The sequence below is a fragment of the Moschus berezovskii genome, chromosome 22 (assembly GCF_049115385.1).
Source record: "Moschus berezovskii isolate FMDL1 chromosome 22, NW_MosBer_1.0, whole genome shotgun sequence".
Taxonomy (NCBI): domain Eukaryota; kingdom Metazoa; phylum Chordata; class Mammalia; order Artiodactyla; family Moschidae; genus Moschus; species Moschus berezovskii.
The window spans coordinates 56,968,696-56,982,240 of record NC_142481.1 but is presented as its reverse complement, the minus strand read 5'-3'; positions in this window follow the sequence as shown (position 1 = coordinate 56,982,240).

Sequence of the window (13,545 nt, the reverse complement as noted above, 5' to 3'; positions counted from 1 at the left end):
AGCTTCTCTTAGTCATCTACTTTGTACATAGTATCAATAGTGTGGGCTTCCCTGGTGGCTTGGCGCTAAAGAATCTGCTTGCCAATGCACAAGACGTGGGTTTGATCCCTGCATCAAGAAGATTCCCCTGGAGAAGGAAATGGCAATCCACTCCAGTATTCTTGCCTGGCAGATCCCACGGACAGAAAGAGCTGATGCGCCACAGTCCATGAAGTCATAAAAGAGTTGGACACTACTGAGCGCCTAAACAACAACAGTCAGTAGTGTACATATTGGAATCCCAGTCTCCCAGTTCATCCCACCTCACAGTGCAGATGAACTTATTTGCAAAGCAGAAATAGAGACACACATGTAGACAACAAACTATTGTTTTTGCAACAAGAATGCATTTTGGAAATATATTTGTAATTAAAAATAAATACAACATGAATAGTGACTGTACTTACTATATTTTAGCTCTTTAGCTAAAATTGCCTTTTATTTTACACTTGTAGTTCTATAAATTCTATGTAACATGTTCATAGGTTCATGTAAGTACAACCACAATCAAAATACAAAAGAAGCCCATCACCTCCCCCCAAAATCCCCCCTTGCCTTTGTAGCCACCCCTGCCCACATCTCTAACACCTGGCAACAACTGATCTGTTCTTTGTCATGCACTACAGTTGTTGTTTTTTTCAAGAATTTCACGTGAATGGAATATTTTAAGCGGTTTCTTTTATTCCATATAGTGCATTGAGATCCATCTGAGTCATATGCACCGAGTCCGTTCCTTTTCAATTGCTGAGAGTATTCCATCGGATGCACGCACCACATTCTGCTCATCTATTCATCCACTGAAGGACATTTGGTTTGTTTCCCAACTTTAGCAGTTGTGAGTAGAGCTCTTACAAATATTCATGCACAAATTATTCTGTGAACACAAGTTTTCATTTCTCTAGGATAAACCCCCAGGAGCAGGATTGCTGTGTCATAGGACAGGTGTGTATTTAACTGTGAGGAAACTATCGGATTTTTTTCCAGAGAGACTGTAGCATTTTAAACTCCCACCAACGTGGATGAGAGTTCCTACTGCTCCACACTCTCGCCGCTGTTGGATTACAGTCATGGGACTTTCTCAGATGAAATCTCAGACTGGCTCCTGTACACAGAGGGACAAAGAGAGTGGGAAGAAAGAGGTCGACCACTCTAGATCGGCAGGAGAACTTACTTCCAAAGCTTTTCTTGGACGGACAAAAAACGAGTAGATAGATCTCTGTGCCCACTGGTCAGAATCTTAAAATTCTATACGGAGGTTTCAATGGGGTCCCATCACTGTAGTGTCCAGATGGCCTCAATCACAACTAACTCTTTCAAGGCTCCGTCCTTGGAACAATCCCACTGGGGGGACAATAGGCAGAACATACATTCCGGGTCTAGCTCATGGGTCAACCTACATCTTCTCGATGACAACCTCCCACAGTCATCACTTGGTTTTGGCAAGTTTTGTTTTTTGTTTCTTTTGTCCACTATAATAAATTGCAGTGGTATCTCATTATGGGTTTAATTTTCATTCAATTTGTTTCTATTGATTGAATGTCTTTTCATGTGCTAATTTGCCTTCCCTTTGGTGAAATATTTATTCAAGTCTTTTGCCCTTTTTAAGAAAATCAGATTATTTCATTCTTACTACTGAATTTTGAGAGTCCTTTATATAGTCCAGATGTAAGTCCTTTGTTGACATGTGATTTGCAAATATTTTTCCTAGTTTGCAGTTTATCTTCTTGGGCTTTCCAGGTGGCTCAATGGTGACAAACCCACCTGCCAATGCAGGAGATGTGGGTCAGATCACTGGGTTGGGAAGATCCCCTAGAGAAGGAAATGGCAACCCACTCCAGTATTTCTTACCTGGAAAAGCCCATGGACAGAGGAGCCTGGTGGGCTACAGTCCATGGGGTGACAAGGAGTCAGACAGGACTGAGCCACTGAGCACACACACACAGCACAGCTTATCTTTTCATTCTTTCTGCAGTATCTTTCATAGAGCAAACATCTTTAATGTTATGTTGAATTATTTTTTTTCCTTAATTATCCGGCGGCTCAGACGCGAGAGACGCCGGCCCCCGGCGGCACAGACGCGAGAGACGCCGGCCTCTGGCGCAACGAACCACGCAAAGAGGCGCGGCTGTGAGGAGCTACCCGACGCCTGAGGCCAGGGCCGGCAGCCGAGAGGAGCTACCCCACGTCCAACAGGCAGTGGCTGCGTGGGCGCAGGAGGGCTGAGAGGAGCTACTCCACGTTCAAGGTCAGGAGGGGTGGCCTTGAGGAGACACCCCTCATCCAAGGTAAGGTACAGCGGCTGCACTTTGCTGGAGCGGCTGTGAAGAGATTTTCCACGACCAAGGTAAGAGAGAAACCCAAATAAGACGGTAGGTATTGCGAGGGGGCATCAGAGGGCAGACACACTGAAATCATAATCACAGGAAACTAGCTGATCTGATCACATGGACCACAGCTGAATGTGGTCCACTGGAGAAGGGAATGGCAAACCACTTCAGTATTCTTGCCTTGAGAACCCCATGAACAGTATCAAAGGGCAATATGATAGGATACTGAATGAGGAATTCCCCAGGTCGGTAGGTGCCCAGTATGCTACTGGAGATCAGTGGAGAAGTAACTCTAGAAGGAATGAAGGGATGGAGCAAAAGCAAAAACAATACCCAGTTGTGGATGTGACCAGTGATAGAAGCAAGGTCCGGTGCTGTAAAGAGCAACATTGCATAGGAACCTGGAATGTTAGGTCCATGAATCAAGGCAAATTGGAAGTGGTCAAACAGGAGATGGCAAGAGTGAACATCGACATTCTAGGAATCAGTGAATTAAAATGGACTGGAATGGGTGAATTTAACTCGGATGACCATTATATCTACTACTGTGGGCAGGAATCCCTTAGAAGAAATGGAATAGCCATCATGGTCAACAAAAGAGTCCGAAATGCAGTACTTGGATGCAATCTTAAAAACGACAGAATGATTTCTGTTCGTTTCCAAGGCAAACCATTCAGTATTACAGTAATCCAGGCCTATGCCCCAATCAGTAATGCTGAAGAAGCTGAAGTTAATCGGTTCTATGAAGACCTACAAGACCTTTTAGAACTAACACCCAAAAAAGATGTCCTTTTCATTATAGGGGATTGGAATGCAAAAGTAGGAAGTCAAGAAACACCTGGAGTAACAGGCAGATTTGGCCTTGGAGCACGGAATGAAGCAGGGCAAAGGCTAATTGAGTTTTGCCAAGAAAACGCACTGGTCATAGCAAACACCCTCTTCCAACAACACAAGAAGAGACTCTACACATGGACATCACCAGATGGTCAACACCGAAATCAGATTGATTATATTCTTTGCAACCAAAGATGGAGAAGCTGTATACAGTTAGCGAAAAAAAGACCGGGAGCTGACTGTGGCTCAGATCATGAACTCCTTATTGCCAAATTCATACTTAAATTGAAGAAAGTAGGGAAAAACACTAGACCATTCAGATATGACCTCAATCAAATCCCTTATGATTATACAGTGGAAGTGAGAAATAGATTTAAGGGACTAGATCTGATTGATAGAGTGCCTGATGAACTCTGGACGGAGGTTCGTGACATTGTAGAGGAGACAGGGACCAAGACCATCCCCATGGAAAAGAAATGCAAAAGAGCGAAATGGCTGTCTGAGGAGGCCTTACAAATAGCTGTGAAAAGAAGAGAGGTGAAAAGCAAAGGAGAAAAGGAAAGATATAAGCATCTGAATGCAGAGTTCCAAAGAATAGCAAGGAGAGATAAGAAAGACTTCCTCGGTGATCAATGCAAAGAAATAGAGGAAAACAACAGAATAGGAAAAACAAGAGACCTCTTCAAGAAAATTAGAGATTCCAAGGGAACATTTCATGCAAAGATGGGCTCGATAAAGGACAGAAATGGTATGGAACTAACAGAAGCAGAAGATATTAAGAAGAGGTGGCAAGAATACACAGAAGAACTGTACAAAAAAGATCTTCACGAACAAGATAGTCACGATAATGTGATCACTGACCTAGAGCCAGACATCTTGGAATGTGAAGTCAAGTGGGCCTTAGAAATCATCACTATGAACAAAACTAGTGGAGGTGATGGAATTCCAGTTGAGCTATTTCAAGTCTTGAAAGATGATGCTGTGAAAGTACTGCACTCAATATGCCAGCAGATTTGGAAAACTCAGCAGTGGCCACAGGACTGGAAATGGTCAGTCTTCATTCCAATCCCAAAAAAGGCAATGCCAAAGAATGCTCAAACTACCGCACAATTGCACTCATCTCACACGCTAGTAAAGTCATGCTCAAAATTCTCCAAGCCAGGCTTCAGCAGTATGTGAACCGTGAACTTGCAGATGTTCAGGCAGGTTTTAGAAAAGGCAGAGGCACCAGAGATCAAATTGCCAACATCCGCTGGATCATGGAGAAAGCAAGAGAGTTTCAGAAAAAGATCTATTTCTGCTTCATTGACTATGCCAAAGCCTTTGACTGTGTGGATCACAATAAACTGTGGAACATTCTGAAAGAGATGGGAATCCCAGACCACCTGACCTGCCTCTTGAGAAACCTGTATGCAGGTCAGGAAGCAACAGTCAGAACTGTACATGGAACAACAGACTGGTTCCAAATAGGAAAAGGTGTACGTCAAGGTTGTATATTGTCACCTTGCTTATTTAACTTATATGCAGAGTACATCATGAGGAACGCTGGGCTGGAAGAAGCACAAGCTGGAATCAAGATTGCTGGGAGAAATATCAATAACCTCAGATATGCAGATGACACTACCCTTATGGCAGAAAGTGAAGAGGAACTCAAAAGCCTCTTGATGAAAGTGAAAGAGGAGAGTGAAAAGGTTGGCTTGAAGCTCAACATTCAGAAAACAAAGATCATGGCATCTGGTCCCATCACTTCATGGGAAATAGATGGGGAAACAGTGGAAACAGTGTCAGACTTTATTTTGGGGGGCTCCAAAATCACTGCAGTTGCTGATTGCAGCCATGAAATTAAAAGATGCTTGCTTCTTGGAAGGAAAGTTATGACCAACCTTGATAGTATTTTAAAAAGCAGAGACATTACTTTGCCAACCAAGGTCCGTCTAGTCAAGGCAATGGTTTTTCCCGTGGTCATGTATGGATGTGAGAGTTGGACTGTGAAGAAAGCTTATCGCCAAAGAATCGATGCTTTTCAACTGTGGTGTTGGAGAAGACTCTTGAGAGTCCCTTATACTGCAAGGAGATCCAACCAGTCCATTCTGGAGGAGATCAATCCTGGGTGTTCATTGGAAGGACTGATGCTGAAGCTGAAACTGCAATACTTTGGCCACCTCATGTGACGAGTTGACTCACTGGAAAAGACTCTGATGCTGGGAAAGGTTGGGGGCGGGAGAAGAAGGGGACGACAGAGAATGAGATGGCTGGATGGCATCACCGACTCTGTGGACATGAGTTTGAGTGTATTCCGGGATTTGGTGATGGACAGGGAGGCCTGGCGTGCTGTGATTCATGGAGTTGCAGAGAGTTGGACACGACTGAGTGACTGAACTGAACTGAACTGAACTGAACGGAAGAACTCTTTTCCTAACCCCAGATGACAAATATTTTCTCCTATGTTTTCTTCTAAAAGTATTATTGTTCTGCATTTTACTTATAGGTCTATTTATATTTGAGTTAATTTCTGTATCAATTCAGTTCAGTTTAGTCACTCAGTTGTGTCCGACTCTTTGTGACCCCATAAACTGTAGCATACCAGGTCTCTGTGTCCATCACCAACTCCCAGAGCTTGCTCAAACTCGTGTCCATCGAGTTGGATGCCATCCAACCATCTCATCCTCTGTCGTCCCCTTCTCCTCCCTCCTTCAACCTCCCCCATCATCAGGGTCTTTTCCAATGAGTCAGTTCTTTGCATCAAGTGACCAAAGTATTGGAGTTTCAGCATCAGCATCAGTCCTTCCAGTGAATATTCAGGACTGATTTCCTTTAGGATGGACTGGTTGGATCTCCTTGCAGTTCAAGGGACCCTCAAGGGTCTTCTCCAACACCACAGTTCAAAGGCATCAATTCTTCGGCACTCAGGTTTCTTTATAGTCCAACTCTCACATCCATACATGAGTACTGGAAAAACCATAGCTTTGAGTAGACAGACTTTGTTGGCAAAGTAATGTCTCTGCTTTTCAATATGCTGTCTAGGTTGGTCATAGCTTTTCTTCCAAGGAGCACCAGTGTCTTTTAATTTTATGGCTACAGACACCATCTGCAGTGCTTTTGGAGCCCCCAAAAATAAAATCTTTCACTGTTTCCATTGTTTCCCCATCTATTTGCCATGAAGTGATGGGACCAGATGCCATGATCTTAGTTTTCTGAACACTGAATATTAAGCCAACTTTTCCACTCTCCTCTTTCACTTTCATCAAGAGGCTCTTTAGTTCTTCTTTGCTTTCTGCCATAAGGGTGGTATCATCTGCATATCTCAGGTTATTGATATTTCTCCCAGCAATCTTGATTCCAGCTTGTGCTTCTTCCAGCCCAGCGTTCCTCATGATGTACTCTGCATATAAATTAAATAAACAGGGTGACAATATACAGCCTTGACGTACTCCTTTCCCGATTTGGAACCAGTCTATTGTTCCATGTCCAGTTCTAACTGTTGCTTCCTGACCTGCATACAGATTTCTCAAGAGACAGGTCAGGTGGTCTGATATTCCCATTTCTTTAACAATTTTCCAGTTTGTTGTGGTTCACACAAAGGCTTTGGCATAGTCAATAAAGCAGAAGTAGATGTTTTTTTCTGGAACTCTTTCACTTTTTCAATGATCCAACGGATGTTGGCAATTTGATCTCTGGTTCCTCTGCTTTTCTAAATCCAGCTTGAACATCTGGAAGTTCGCAGTTCACTTACCGTTGAAGCGTGGCTTGGAGAATTTTGAGCATTACTTTGCTAGTGTGTGAGATGAGTGCAATTGTGTGGTAGTTTGAACATTCTTTGGCATTGCTTTTCTTTGGGATTGGAATGAAGACTGACCTTTTCCAATCTTGTGGCCACTGCTGAGTTTTCTAAATTTGCTGGCAGATTAGTGCAGCAATTTAACAGCATCTTCTTTTAGGATTTGAAATAGGATGTAAAATTTAGGCTGAGGTTCAGTTCAGTTCAGTTCAGTTCAGTCGCTCAGTCGTGTCTGACTCTTTGCGACCCCATGAATCACAGCACGCCAGGCCTCCCTGTCCATCACCAACTCCCGGAGTTCACTCAAACTCATGTCCATCGAGTCGGTGATGCCATCCAGCCATCTCATTCTCTGTCGTCCCCTTCTCCTCCTGCTCCCAATCCCTCCCAGCATCAGAGTCTTTTCCAGTGAGTCAACTCATCGCATGAGGTGGCCAAAGTATTGGAGTTTCAGCTTTAACATCAGTCCTTCCAATGAACACCCAGGACTGACCTCCTTTAGAATGGACTGCTTGGATCTCCGTGCAGTACAAGGGACTCTCAAGAGTCTTCTCCAACACTGCAGTTGAAAAGCATCAATTCTTCGGCGATCAGCTTTCTTCACAGTCCAACTCTCACATCCATACGTGACCACTGGAAAAACCATTGCCTTGACTAGATGGACCTTGGTTGGCAAAGTAATGTCTCTGCTTTTTAATATGCTGTCTATGTTGGTCATAACTTTCCTTCCAAGGAGTAAGTGTCTTTTAATTTCATGGTTGCAATCAGCATCTGCAGTGATTTTGGAGCCCCAAAAAATAAAGTCTGACACTGTTTCCACTGTTTCTCCATCTATTTCCCATGAAGTGTTGTTGAGGTTTTATATATACACACACACAGACACACACATATATTTTCTGGCACCATTTATAATAAAAATATCCTTTCTCCATTGAACTACTTTCTATATTTTTTTTCAAAAATCAATTTACCATATTTGTGTGGGTCTATTTCTGAACTCTCGATTTTTCTCCATTTGGTCTATGTGGTTTTCTCTTAAATAATACCTCATTCCTCAATTGCTATAGATTTATAGTAAGTCTCTAAACTGGGTAGAGTGATTTCTCCAACTTCATTTTTATTTTACAAATTTGTTTTGATTATTTCAGCTCCTTTGCCTTTCCATAGATTTTTAGAATAAGTTTGTCTATAAAAAAGAAACAAACAAAATACTAGGATATTGATTATAAAGTACATTGAACCTATAGATTAATTTGAGGAGAATTGACATTTTACTATATTGAGTCTCCCAATCCAATCCACGATCAAGAGATGTCTCCCCATTGATTTAGGTCTTCTTTTATTTCTTTTTGTCAGCAGTTTGTAGTTTTCAGTACATAGATCCTAAATATGACTTTCAGGTTTATATCTAAGAATTTCACTTGTGAAGCTGTTGTAGATGGTTTTGTTTTTTGGCTTGTTTTTCAGATTTTGGTTTCAGGTCTTCCTTGCTAGTGTGCATAAATACAATGGATTTTTACCTGCAATTTGGATCCCGTAATTTCCCTAAAATAACATACTAGTACGAAGAGTCTATAGTGTTGTTGCTGTTGTTTGTAAACTAATGGAAATTTTCTACAAATCCAATCATGTCCTCTGACGAATGGAGTGAGTTTTATTTCTTCCTTTATAATCTGTATGAATTTTATTTCCTCTGATTGCTCCTCTGATTGTTATACTTGCTAGAACTTCCACAAAAGTGCTGAATGGGAGTGCTAAGCCTAGATCTCCATTCCTTGTTCCAATCTGATCCCCTGAAGGGGGAAAGCCTGCAGTCTTTCACCATTAAGTGTGATGCTAATAGCATGTGTGTACACATTGAAAACCTCATCAGACCATGTGAGATGTTTGCTTTCAACCATCAAGCACATTTTAAAAACTCAAAGGGAGAAGAACTCACCATTTTATTTATCAAGATATTTGTCATTTCCATTTTTCTTCATTTCTGATGCTTCAAGTCTCCACCTGTTATCATTTTCTTCTGTATAAAGCACTTTAGCAATTCTTTAAAGCAGATTCTCTTAGCTTTCTTTCGCCTGAGAACAACTGACCTTGTTTGACTACTTTCAGCATTAAAAGTCCTGTATCCAGGGAAACCCCTCAGTCTCAGGGAACCACACTGGGGCAGCTGGTTTCCGCTTAGTGTCCACCTTTATTCACTGATTGAATATATCTATATTTTCATCAGTTGTAAAATTGTGAGGTGACAGTTCTTTTCTTCCAGCCCTTTAAAAGTGTCATTCTACCTCCTCTGGCCTCCATGATTTCTGAGAAGAAAACCATAGCCACTCAAATCGTCATCCCTTACAAGTAATGGGCTGTTTTCTTCCAGGTGTTTTCAAGATGTTTTTTCTTTATCTATTTAACTAGTTTGATGATAATCTATCAGAGAGTATTTCATTTGGTTTTTTGTGTTTGGAATTAATGAATCTGTAAATTTATATCTTTTCTCAAATTTGGGAAGTTTTCAGATATTATTTCTTCAAGTTTTTCATTGCGTGTTTTTACTACACCATTTCTCCTCTCCTCTGGCACTCCTGTAACACAAATATTAAGCCTTTGCTATTGAACCAAGATCCCTGAGGGTCTTCTCAATTTTTTTCACTCTTTTTCTATCATTGTTGAGGTTGGGTAATTTTCATCAATCAGGTCCATCTAGTGATTCTCCTCTTTTAATCTCTACTCTGTTATAAAGTACATTCAATGAGGTGGGTTTTTATTTTTTAATTTAGGTTATTCTAAAATTTTCATTTTTATATATCTTCCATTTATTTTGTGAAGCATTCTATCATTCCATTCTTTTCAAAAGTGTAGGCTCTTACTCCTTGGATAATTTTAATAACAGCTGTTTTAAAGTCTTTATCAGATAATCCTAATATCTGTGTCATTTTGGCATTGTTATTCTATTGATGATTAGATAGCATCTCCAACACAATGGACATCAATTTGAGCAAACTCCAGGAAACCCTGGAGGACAAAGGAGCCTGATGTGCTACAGTCCATGAGGTCACTAAGAGCCGTAGGTGACTTAGCAACTGAACAACAACAACAGTTCTATTGATTATTTTTTCCCATGCAAGTTGATCTTTTCCTGGTTCTTTACTTGTCAGGTAATATTGGATTTATGCTTGACATTTTGAATGTTAGGTTAGGAGTCACTGGATGTTGTTTAAATCCCATGGGGAATGTTGACCCTTTCGGTTTACCAGGAAACTGACTCTGTTGGATGAAGCTGCAAATTCTCCCCAGACTTTTGTAGGTTGTGATTTCAATTTTCAGTCCCCTTTTCAAAGCCTTTGCAGTGCTCTTTGAATTTATCTTGTGTGTATCCTCTCAGTGGGCTGTCTGGGACCTGAGTGGGGCTTCTCAATTCAAGTTTCAGAGTCTTTGGTGTGTTATTTGGGGTCAGAAATACCCACGCTCAGTATGGGAGCAATTCCAGGAGTTTATACACAACTTGGGTTGATTTTGCCAAGCTCCTCTCTCTCCTTAATGTCCCTGCTTCACCCCACTTTCCTGAGGCTTGCTATTTTAGTGCTCCCACCAGAAAGCTAGGGCTTTGTTTCCCTGCTCCTTCCCACAAGAGCATCCTCATCCACAAACCAAGTGGTGGGGAGGCGGGGAGGCAGAGAGCAGTGGGAGTTCTCCACACGCTCTCAGGACCAGTTAGAGAGGAAGCCCCGTCTCCCTCCAAGCATGAGTGGTTTGAAGAGCCCTGGTTCCTTTGCTAACACTGCAGTGATGACCTAGGCACTGGGGCTCAAGACAGTAGAGATATTTTTCAAAAGAGATGAGTTTCCTGCTCCCTCTGAGCGTCCCTCTTCCTGACCCTCAAGCCAGGGATAGAGGGCTTCTTTTGGAGTTTTGTCTGCATGAACGTCCACTTTGTGTTTTGAGCTGTCTTGAGTTCAGGCTGTGGGTTAGAGGAGGATAAAAAGCTGATAAACTCACCGAAGTTTCAGACTCTGAATTCGGCTCTTTTTCCCCAATTTGCCTTCTACTGCTACTGCTACTTTCAGAGTCTTCCGTTTGCTTCTCGAGGCATAGCTTCCCCATGCATTCTACTGAGCTTCTACAGCTTCATTCAGTGGAAGAGACCGGCTGGAGGAATGTGTGTCCATCCTGGAATTGAAACCCTCGCCGCCTACGTTTTCAGGTTTATCCTTGGAGGTGTATATTACCATGGACAGAATTTGGGTAAGGATGTCAGATTTGAGACAGAATTTTTCTCTGATACTAGCTGTGTAAACAGACATGCTAGTTGGCTTCTCTTGAGTCTCACTTCCCCTCCTTGTTAAGTGGGAAGTCAATGCATGTCACTGATGTCCAGTTCCAGAAGGTAATGTGCTAAGTGCCTGACATTGACCAGGTGCTTCATTTCTATCCATTTATAGCCCTGGTGGCTCAGATAGTAAAGCATCTGCCTGCAATGCTGGAGACCCGGGTTCAATCCCTGGGTTGGGAACATCCCCTGGAGAAGGAAATGGCAACCCACTCCAGTACTCTTACCTGGAAAATCCCACGGACAGAGGAGCCTGGTAGGCTATAGTCCATGGGGTCGCAAGGAGTTGGACACAACTGAGCGACTTAACTTCCTTACTTATAGCCTTCTCTCCTCTTTCCCCTGCAAAGCTGCTCTCCTGGAGGCATGGTGGGGGAAATATTTGGAGTGTGAAGAGCCTATTCTATCTGATTTTGCCACATTTTCTGACCAGAACTGGTTAGAAGGGGAAAAGAGTCTGTGCCTGCATAAGTTTCAGGCAACTTTAAACATGAGAACCTGTGTTTCTATACAAACAGGGCATGAAGAGTTTAAAAACAGCATAACGGCATCAAGGGGGAAAGCCTGAGATGCTTCTGTTCTGTTTAATAAATATGTCATTAGAAGATTTATATTAATATACCACCACTGCTATTGACATTTCATTATAAACACTTTAGATATGACATCAAGAAATTACAATATACATAGTGAAAAGCCTAGCCTTACATTTTCAGCACTGGAGATAAAGTGGGATATAATAGGATCTGATCAGTCATTTAGCTGATTTTTTTAAAAAAGCAACCATTACTTTGAGGAGGCGGCACAGGAGTGGTATATTTTAATAAACAAAAATGCCATGAGAATCTTAAGTTGAAGTGTCCAAAAGCTAAATGGAAATCCTGCAGGGTTTAGAGCCTTACCCACTGGCAAGACTGCCTTTGTTAAGGACCATTCTCGAAGCAGCACCATGCACTCCGGGCTGTTTTCAGTGATGAGTGCAATGTGGAGCGTTTGGCACGGGGTCTTCCTTCACTGTGAGATCCACGGGGGAATATGTTCACAGGTTTCAGTAAAAGCAAGGGCTGGGCATCTCCTGAGTGACCACCCTATCTACCGTCATCACCTCCATGAATCACACTGGTGCCACAACGCTCAGATCCATATTCACAGCCTGCCTCTGCTCAGGAGGCAAGAATGCATGGCATGCACTTATGCACTCCATGTGCTGACTGCGGTGCGGGTTTGGTTTGTTTGTTTGTCGGGAGCACAGGTGTCACTCACCCTATTTGAGAAGAAGAAACTCGGGAAAGAACTGCTCTCCTGATCTCTAGTCTGGCCCCTTCCTCACAGCTGCCAAGATGATTGTTCTACAAAATCTGTCTGAGGCTGTCATGCTTCTGTGGAGAAAGTCTTCATTATCCCCCTGCTGTTCAAGACACTGGGAGCCAGAAGGGTGCAGCAGCTGGGAGTGTGCACGTGAGCTGCCCCAGCCAAGCTTCCAATCCAGATCCACCCCGGCGTGCCTCGGGAAGCTGACCCGACTCTCGGAGTTAACACTGTGGTCCCTCTAGCGTCTTCTCCCACTTGTCCTCTTAGCTTAGGTCTGCCTGGAATATTTCAGCCCATCCCAACCTGAGTATTCTTTTCTCCTTGTACAGCCGTATGATATTTCCTCCCCCTCAAATTCCTACAAATTGTTTCTCCCACCAAAAATGCCCTCCTCTGCTCCAGTTCAGAACACTGAAGCTGGTCCTCGAGTGATAACTTGCACCCTCCAGTGGTCTGGACCCTCCTCCTTCCTCACTCTTTCCCATGACAGATTGTCTCTGCCGTTCCTCTACTAATACGTTTATCTTATTAATTTGATAAACAGCTGGTTACCATTTCCAGCTATACAAGGTGTTGGATAAATTTTGGGGGGAATGTTAAAACATTAAAATGAAGCACATTATTTTGCTCCTGATAGAGCTTTACAGTCAAGAAGGAGAAAGGCAAAAATGTTTAAATTTGGAGTCCAGGAGAGAACCTAAATGCCATAATGAAATAGTGTCACAGGGTTCACAATGGCTCTTTCTACCCTTCTTACACACTAGTTGACATTCTTTTCTCCTTACCTGTGGTTTCCCATTTCTTTGGGGAAGATGAAAATAATGATAAAGATGACAAGGTGTTTGTTGCCAATCGCTTTGCGCCAGACACTGTGCTAAATGCTTTACCGCTAAATGCTTAACCTTGGCTGCACATTAGAAATTATTGGGGAGCCT